Source organism: Lactuca sativa, chromosome 6 (genome assembly GCF_002870075.4).
Source record: "Lactuca sativa cultivar Salinas chromosome 6, Lsat_Salinas_v11, whole genome shotgun sequence".
Classification (NCBI taxonomy): domain Eukaryota; kingdom Viridiplantae; phylum Streptophyta; class Magnoliopsida; order Asterales; family Asteraceae; genus Lactuca; species Lactuca sativa.
In genome coordinates, this window is record NC_056628.2 from 86,060,763 (window position 1) to 86,070,311 (window position 9,549).

The window sequence follows — 9,549 nt, forward strand, 5'->3', positions numbered from 1 at the left end:
ATCTAAGCTACAATCCTTGGTCAAGTGTGGACCATTACACCTTTCACATCCAACTCTTATAACATGTATTGTTTTGTGCATTTTTGTCATCCTCCTGTCCATTGTATCAAGCATGGCCATCACAGCAGCCATGTTTTCAGAATCCCCCCCCCTCCACATCCTTTAACTCATTCATTTCTTGGATTATGGTACTCACGAGAATGCTTTGCAAATTCTTCAACTAACTCCTTAACCTCCCTTGCAATTTTCTTTGTCAGTGGCCCTTGAGAATCAAGGAGTTGCCTTTTCATAACATTCACCCCATCATAGAATATAGAAACCTCTTGTTGGATGTTGAGGTTATGTTGAGGACAATTCCTTAACAACCCTTTGTAGCACTCCCATGCCTCATAAAGTGACTCCCCTGGCTATTGCTCAAAATTGGCTATCGCCTTTTTGAGTTTAGCTATCTTTGATGGTGGGCAAAATTGGTCCAAAAATTGTTCACGCATCTGAGCCCAAGTAATGATTGCACCAGGTGGAAGTGCTTTTAACCAATCTTTCGTAGCTCCCTTAAAAGTAATGGGACACATCCTTATCAAGATGGTATGTCTATTAACATTCAGGACATTGAAATAATTCGCAATGTCATTGACCTCATCTAGATTTCCATAAAATGGAACATCCTTAAGTGCAATATGGATGTGTCCCTTTAGCTCGAATGTGGCAGTGGTAGGAATCGCAGGTTGTACTAACCCTAGACCAACATCGTCTCGAATTCGCTTCTCGTAAGCTCCCATTGACATCTCTTCAATGTTCGCCATCTCGTTTCTTGGCTCATGTTCGGGTTCACTCGTATATAGTCCAAACTCGGCCTCGAGTTTGTATTCAGATTCGTTTGGATTAGGAATTGGATCTAAACTTTCTATCTTGCTCTTGTCCTTTGAAGATGAACTCGACTCTCCTGTTTTCTTTCCGGACTTCTTTGTAAAGAAAGATTTGAGATCTTGGAAAGGTTTATTCTTTGGTGTTTGGCTGACTTCTGCGTTTTTATCCGTCTTCATGTGAAGGGCTGACTCTGGATCTTCAAGTGGTGGCACCAAAGGTGTGTTAGAGCCTTTGGTCATGAACTTCTGCAAAATAACAAAAATAAAAACGTAAAACCGAACCAAAACAGAAAAACAAGAAAAATAGAAATTACTGAATTCACGTCGTGAGCTAATACAGCTCACGTCGTGATTTCAATACTATAAAAACTAAGCTGAAAATGTAACTTTTTGCAGGTTTTACCCCACAAAAAGGATAGATCAATCTAAAGCAAATAAATAAACAATTAAATAAGCCATTTCTCGGAAACAATGCCAAAAACTTGATGTGTGCAAATAGCTACACCTAATTTTATATTTATAACCTAACTAACTTAACTAACTAAATTGCACCTAGGCAGTGTACCTAGTCAAATTATAGAATAATCTAGGTAAGTCAGGTGTCGATCACAGAGAACATTTTTGACTAATTAATCTATCTACTACTAAATTAACCTAATTACTAACAAAGAAATGGGATTTATCTAATTTTGCAAGTTTAGATAAACTTAATTCTTTAACACAAATTCAATCAGTAAACAAAACACTTATGTTAGTTCGAATCCACTTTCCCTCAATGGTTTATAAATTAGCTATGACAATTACTGTTGGTACCAATTAAGATAGTATTGACAATTTAGTTCTAAATCTACTAACATTAATTAATTAATGTAAATCAAAGTAAGTTCACACTTAAGTTAACACATAATCAATTATTTAATGGATCGGAGCTATGTAAGATTGATTAATTAAACACACTTATGGTCATAATATGAGTTCTCTAGCACAACCTAATTCAACAATTAATTGCTTAACTAAGATTGGTTTGATCCTAGCTCTAATAATTTAATGTTCACTAAATTACCAGGTATTCTAGTTCATGCAGATTAATGGTCATCAACTACACAAAATAAGAAATCAAAGCAATCAAATACTAAATCAAACATGTTAGGTTCAATCAATCTAACACAAGTCTTAACAACAAGTAAATCAAAGCTAAAGTATTACACCATGAGTTCCAACTTCATCTAGCTAACAAAAGCAACTAGATTTAGTTGGACATACTAGCAAACAAACACAAATAACTTATATTCAAAGACATAATTAAAGTTTACCAAATTCTTAAACTAATATGAACTTCTCCTCTCCTTAGATGCTAATAGCCAATTCCATAACTTTTCTCCTTCTGAAAATCGTCTCCAGGAACCCTCTAGGTAGCCAAAAAGTCTTTCAATACGTAATGAGCAAGAGTATATATAGTTTCTATTTTTTCCGAACTCACGTCGTGAATGGATATGTCTCACGACGTGAATAGTAGATTTCCGTGCTGGCTAAGGACTCTTCTTTGCGATGTCTATCTTCTAGGAGATTTATATTCATGTTGTGAATCTATAATCCTCACGATGTGAAGTCAGCAGATTACGTAAGCTTCTTTCTTCTTTTATTCTCCGAGCCTCCAAAGTTCCATGTTTTGTCATTTTTAGTCCTTTTCTCCAAAAATGCTTCTATTTGGCTGTAAAGAACAATTTATCCTCATAAGTACTATTATTCAATGCAAATAACTAGAATATTAATAAAAACGTAAATAAATATTGCTTAAAAACATGTATAAATATGGCAATATCAGCCATTTTTGGACTTGGGTGCTTTGGGCCATCAAAATTCATGTGTTTTGGGCTTAGAATATTTTGAACCTTGGTTTATGGCCCATGAAAGGGTTTGGTTTCAATTTTGGATAATTATGCTATATTTGGGCCTGGTTAGGCAAAGGGTAAAAAGGTCTTTTACCCTAGTTTGGACACTTAGCGTGGATCAAGATCCGATTGTTGATGAATGATTATTTTGGTGATCGATAGTGCGGGGATCTTAGTGGGGTCAGCAACCAAAGATTCTTTTTGTGAGATTCGACAATGCGAGGTGAATGTCCTCACTGTGTTTAGCGGTCGAAGGGATAAATGTCGGCCCATGGTTTGTTATGTAGGGTGCTAGATGTCTGTGTGACTATTGTATGTGCATGTGCTTGTATGCTTACTAGGCGGGGACCGATGGTTATTTTATATGCTAGTATATGGTTATGTGTATATGATTTGTATGTGGGTAGGGCCCGTTATGTGAGTTTGGGCGGGGCTAGGTGGGGCTCGATGATTGTATTGTATGCTATTATCTTTGTGATTTCCGCCTGTGTTTGCATGTTTATATGATTATAAGTTTTATATGTTTACTAGGCGAAGCCGATGCCTTACAGATCTGTATCCCAAGCGGGGCTCGATATGGGTGGGGTTCGATACCTGGCAGAGTCCGATGCCAAGCGGGTTCCATTATCTGTTTATTTATGTAGGTATGGTACGTGGTATTTTTGGGGAACTTAGTAAGGTTTGTGCTTACGGTTTTCAATTTATGTTTCAAGTACTTCGGTTTTCAAATGGAAGAGCTCATGGTGATTATAGAGCATACACCACATTGTTTCGCATTTTCTTGATTTACTCTGATATGATGTGATGATTGATACAGTGGTTTTATCTGAATTTCTATGATGATGTTTCTGGAATACTTGTTTAATTAATTTAAAAATGATTTTTTTAGGTCTTATTTTTGGGACATTACAAAGCATATGAGTCAAAGTATATTCGTTACTTTTTGCCTAACGGGAAAAGCAATATCTTTGGGCCCCTCGGTAATTTGGTGTTGACAGGTACTGATGGTCCCAGCCTAGACTAAATTGATGTGTTCAATTAGAAGTCTTATGTCGTCATCACAAATTAGGAAATCAGGAAGGAAAACTTGGACAATGAGATTGATTCTAATCCATGTGTCATGTCTATATGATATCTAGTATAACGAAGAAATATTTGATCACGTATCTTAGGACCAATATTTGATTAGTTCAGAATTCAACAATTGCTATGGAAGCACCCTTTGCTGTTTAATTTAGAAGTTATATTGGTAATTGCAGTTATCCAAGTTGGAGACTGTTGGATTAGGTGTCTAAGCCAATAATTGAATTAGTATATACTTGAACTATTAGCAAAGTCGTTTTGGGTTGCCCTCAAACCTAGTAATTGACTAGGATGACTTTTAGAGATAGATAGATAGAGAGAGAGGGAGAGAGACTGATTTATTAATTTATTATGTGATTAATAAATTAATGATAAATAAAAATAAATAATTTATTAATATATTATGAGAATAATATGCTAATTAGAAATAGTATTATTTGATTATAAATTAATCAAAAATTAATTAGAATTAATTTTGGGATTAATTGGAATAATTAAAAGTGAAAGGACTAAAGGTGAAAATGTTCAAAATTTGAACACTGTCCAATTCTAGAACCTCCCTAAGAGCGGGGATGGATTCTAGAAGGGATCAACGGTTTCCTTGGGCATTAAGGGAGCCTTGGATGACTTAGCGAGGAAGTAAAGGGATTAGGATTTATCTACGAAAACTTGCCTTATCTTAGTTCCATTGGTCACCTATATAAACCCTCCATGGGGTTCATAATTTCAGCTATCTCATTATCATAAGGCAAGGCCAAAATTTTTACTACCTCTCTCCTCTCTCTTTAAGCCTCCTTTTTGCTAGGGTTGGGTTTAACCATCAGAGGCACAAGATTTCTGGTGCTAGCTTCCAAGTGACTACAAGAAGGATTTTATTTGATTATCTACTAGAATAATAAATACGTATGTTTATAAATTTCGAAAATTGTAGGGTTATTGTAGGGCTCCTAATGTTCAATTGGTTATCGAATTCAATAGTGAAAACATAGATCCTTTAGGGTGCATGTGAACTTAAGGTTTATGTTTGTCAGCCAAAAATATGATTTTTGTAACATATAAAACTTCACTTCCAAGCATTCCTCAAAATCCTTTATAAGTTCCAAGCTCCAATTAACTCCAATGCTCCATCAAAATCATCCAAAGGAGCTCTCAAAGTACTACTCCACTCGAACTATCTAAAAATGACACAAAAACGCTAGCCATACGGGAATTCCGATAAACGACATGAGTTGAACATTATTTAAACTAATAACATGAAAATATACAAATTATGATGCTAAATGATAATAAAAACTACCCTAAAATATGATTAAAATGACATCTATTAAATCTCCCCAAGCTTTAAACTTATTTGCCCTGAAGTTAAAAAAGATTAAACATTATAAATAAACGGAAAGACGTAGATGACTTAAAAAGAATTTAGAACAAAATAAAAAAAAAATAAAAACTTTAAATAAAAATACTTCACTCTTTTTTCTTCTTCACATGATCAGATTTCACATCGACAAATCTCCAATGAAATCTCTACCTAGACAACAGTCTCAATACCTTTATTTCATATTCAGAATTCATATCTAATAAGTCAAACCAAGCTTGAGCAAATAGTTCTTATGCCAAATTAAATTTGAAAAAAACAATGTATTTTTAATAATAATTACACAAAAATTCGTTTATAAAAACTTAGCGTGACCGACCTTTTTTTTTTCTTTTTCCGAACTCATCTAGTAAACATGGTAAGCTCCATTATGGACAGAAAAATCCAAGTTACCCCTATGATTCCACTATTTAGGGATCTATCTCATTTTACCACACATCTTCTTTCTCTTGATCAACTCTTTAGATTTAACTTTACTTGCTTCTTGATTTTGACTTAAACTTGACTTGGATTTGACATTGAATTTGAGATTTCTTCAAGTATGTTGATGTACCATTTCTAACATATATATTGACTAGGTGCAAATTTTTCTTTGAGGCCCACCATATCTTCAATATTTCAAAAAATGAGAATAAATTGTGTGGATATAACAAGAGTTCCCTCCCAACCTCAAAAGACGCAGAAAGTATAGGGTTCAATACTTCAAGGAAAGAAAGTGGTTATCCAATCTAAGTTTTTTTTAAGGCATTTAAGGAAATTATTTCAAAAACACCGTTCGTTTTTCCATCCCACACTTCCATTGTGAAAATTATTCAACTCATATGTTGGTTCATATTTCGAAAACATTTAAAGCACATTCTGATACGAAAAGATAATTTTTTAAATTGATTGTATTGAGACTGTTATTTTAGGATCTATGACACTTCATTTTTACATAGCTATCAAACGTAAATAATATCCCCATCTCGTGTAAAAAAAATTTAATTTTTTATTTTTTTTATTTTATTAATTTTCTATGTAGGAAATAAAAAACTAAAATAACTAGAAATAAAATCCTTTTGGGTTTTTTAGGAATGCAAAAAAATAAAAAGGAAAAACATTTTTTGATTTTTCAAAATTTTTTATATGCAAATGCAATGCAGAAAATATCCGCAAGCTTAAAATGATGCATTGTCCTTAATGCTCAGATATGAATGAACAACTCAATAAGGCATATAAAAACAAAAAGGGATGCAGCTAGGAAAGAATGTACCTGATAAGTTTGCAGAAATTTTATTTTGACGATGATGTTGGCGAAAAATATGAATTTCAGCAACTCTGTTGATCCTATAACTTCCCCAAGCTTGTTTGGGACTGTGATCATCTCTTTAATGAAAGCATAAAAAACTAAAAACTACTTATTGGGTTGCCTCCTAGAAAGCCGTCCATTTTTAAAGTCGTTGGCTCGACTTTGTCCAACCAGATTTGTTAACTGGTGTGGTTGGGATTTCTCTAGAGCTCAACTCGTTTTCCTGTGATTCCAGATCCCTTCAGATATGGCAAGATTAGTGGATCTGGAGCTTGTTCAACAAACTGGAAAGACTTCGTATTTTCTTCAGATAAGTTTTTCATATTTTTAAACTTCTTTCGTTTTTTGATCTGCTTATTCTTTCCAGAAATCTTCTTATTTTCTTGATTTTTCTTTTTTAGAAATCTTCTCAGCAGAAATCATCACTTTTTGTTTAATCCTTTTTTTTTTTTTTCATAAATCTTCTTTTCTTCCTTCCCAAGCTTGTCTTTTTTGGTCAACTTTATGTCATATGTCTCTTCAAAAAAAGTAGCTTTTATTTCACCTTCCCAAGCTTAATTCTGTTCAGCTCCACTAAAGTATCATCATCTGATTTCCTGTCTAAAAATAGTTCTTGCATAGAAACATTAGAAAACTCACAACAGTCCTCATATAAAGGACTGCTGATACCCAAATAATTAACAAAAATATTATCAGTATTATCATCATCATTCGTTTTAAATCTCACCACATCCCCATCAAATTCCAAAGAAAGCATACCAGCAAAAACATCAATTTTCATTTTAGTAGTTTACAGAAAAGGTCTTCCCAAAATAATTGTGTTTTTATCTGATACATCTAAATCACCTATGTCCAAAATACAAAAATCAGTGGGAAAATATGCTGACCCTCTTAGATGAGAACATAATCCAATACACCTACTGTCGAGTGATCTTTCAACTGAATGAATGTCCCAGTCATTTGTAAAGCTCCTAATTTTAATTTGTCAAAAATAGAAAAAGGAAGGACATTGACCGATGCACCTAAATCAAACATGTCAGTTGAAAAAGTAAGGTTCTACAATTTACAAGGAATCAAGAAAATTCCTAGATCGTTGCACTTTGGGGGCAAACCTTTTTGGAAAACATCATAAATACTTTCGCTAGCTGTAATAATTTCATTAATTTTCATTTTTTTCTTGGAAACACTATTAGGTCATAATTTAGTGGTTTGGGCTAGGCAATTATCTTGTATAGATCATGCTAGGGTTTTAGTCATGTCTTGGTGTTTGCGACTAGGTTTGTGGCTGAGTAGGGTTCACGGCCGTGAACCTGTTCATGGTCGTGAACTTGCTCACGACTGTGAGCCTTTTCACGGCCGTGAACACATTTGCGTATGGCGTTCATATATATAGTGTGTCAGATGTCAGTGTTTAATGATGTGTATGTGTGTGTTCCTCAAGGTGTACTCGATGTTTATGGTTATAAACGTGTGCATTGCTTGATTACTTTCTTCTTCTACTCCATTCTTATTCTTAATTGATTGATCTAAGATTGATTCGTTGTTTGATCATTGGTTGGTTCTGGATTTGGGACTTACAATTGGTATCAGAGCTAATCCGGTGTCAAACTTGTTCAAGAGGTGTTTATGGCTGGAAGTTTTTCTCCTTTTTCGTGATTTTCAAGTGTTTATTGCTGGATTTTGCCGATTGTGTGTGAATTCAAGGCTAAAAGTATCAAAATCTGCTTGAAATTTACGGCTTAACCTGTTGAAGTGATTACGTCTGTGAACTCAGTGTATAGCCGTGAACCATTCATCTTCATTGATCGTGAACTGCTCTTTGACCGTGTTCCATTCATTGACCGTGAATTATCTTGTGTTTACGGCCGTGAACCTCTAGTGTCTTTAGAATATTTTCGTTTTTCGATTATACTTTCCTTGCAAGTTTGTTCAATTCAATCACTTAAGAAAAACCAAAAACAAAAAAACAGAAATGGATTCACAAAGTTCAATAATTCATCTTAAATTGGACTCGATCATGGGAACCATTACTCGAATTCCTCGCTTATTGTCCGCTGAAGGTTTCCCATAATGGAAATATCGAATGGAAAAGTATATCAAGATGAAGGACTACAAAATCTGGTGTAGCATCTTGAGAGGACCAGTTCGAATCACCACTACACTCGAGAATGGAACAGTCGTTGATAACGAATTTGAGAACTACACCGATGAAGACTTTGAGAAGATTGAAGAGCAAGAGAAAGAACTGGCTACACTCACAATGGCTTTATCCCAAGAGATTGCACATGGTTTCAGAGAATACACTTCAGCAAAAGCTTTGTGGGAAGCACTGATTGAGGTATACGAAAGAAACGAGGATATGAAGGAGAGTCGTCAGGACATGCTTAGGTAGAAGTTCAATATGTTCAACCACATTCTTAGAGAAACTATGGAAGTTCAACTTCAACGATTCATCACATTGACCACTGAGATGAGTTTGGCCGAAATCTCTGTGCCAAGATCTGAAATCAACAAGAAGCTATTGAATTCTCTCCGAAAGGCATGGGATATGAACGTTGCTGTCATCAAGAAAACAAAAGATCCTAACCGACCTAGTTTGGCTGAAACTATGGCCATCATCAAAGCATGTGATCTTGATGACAAACAAAGGGATATAAATCATGTGAACTCGTAGTCCACTACTAACCTTTGAATTTCATCGAACAATGACTTTTCATCCTTCACCACTCCACAACCTCAAACCTTTGTTGCTCCTCAACCATCATCTCATGTTATTCCACCCACGCATAATGTTCATTCATCTATGCCTTATCCACAAGCAGCCTCTTCCTCGAAAGCACCTATTTCCAATCCTGCCTCCAAAGAAGCCGGTGAGAATATGGCTTTAGCAACCGGACTCGTTAACTGCTATAATGCCTTTGTAGCTGGAGAGTTGCCTCCTCAGCTCTCTTTTGCTGACCTTGATCAAGTACACCCAGAAGATGTCGAGGAGATGGACATCACATGGCAGATTGCCATGGCTATGTTCAGGGTCAAACAATTTGA

The 9,549-nt window shown here is 35.0% G+C and overlaps 1 non-coding gene across 1 annotated transcript; it reads left to right on the top strand.

The window, feature by feature from the left end:
* Positions 1–336: 336 nt before the first annotated feature.
* Positions 337–443, top strand: LOC111887044 (small nucleolar RNA R71). Its single transcript, XR_002848676.1, has one exon. It is a non-coding gene; the product is annotated as a small nucleolar RNA R71 (small nucleolar RNA).
* The last annotated feature ends 9,106 nt before the right edge of the window (positions 444–9,549 follow it).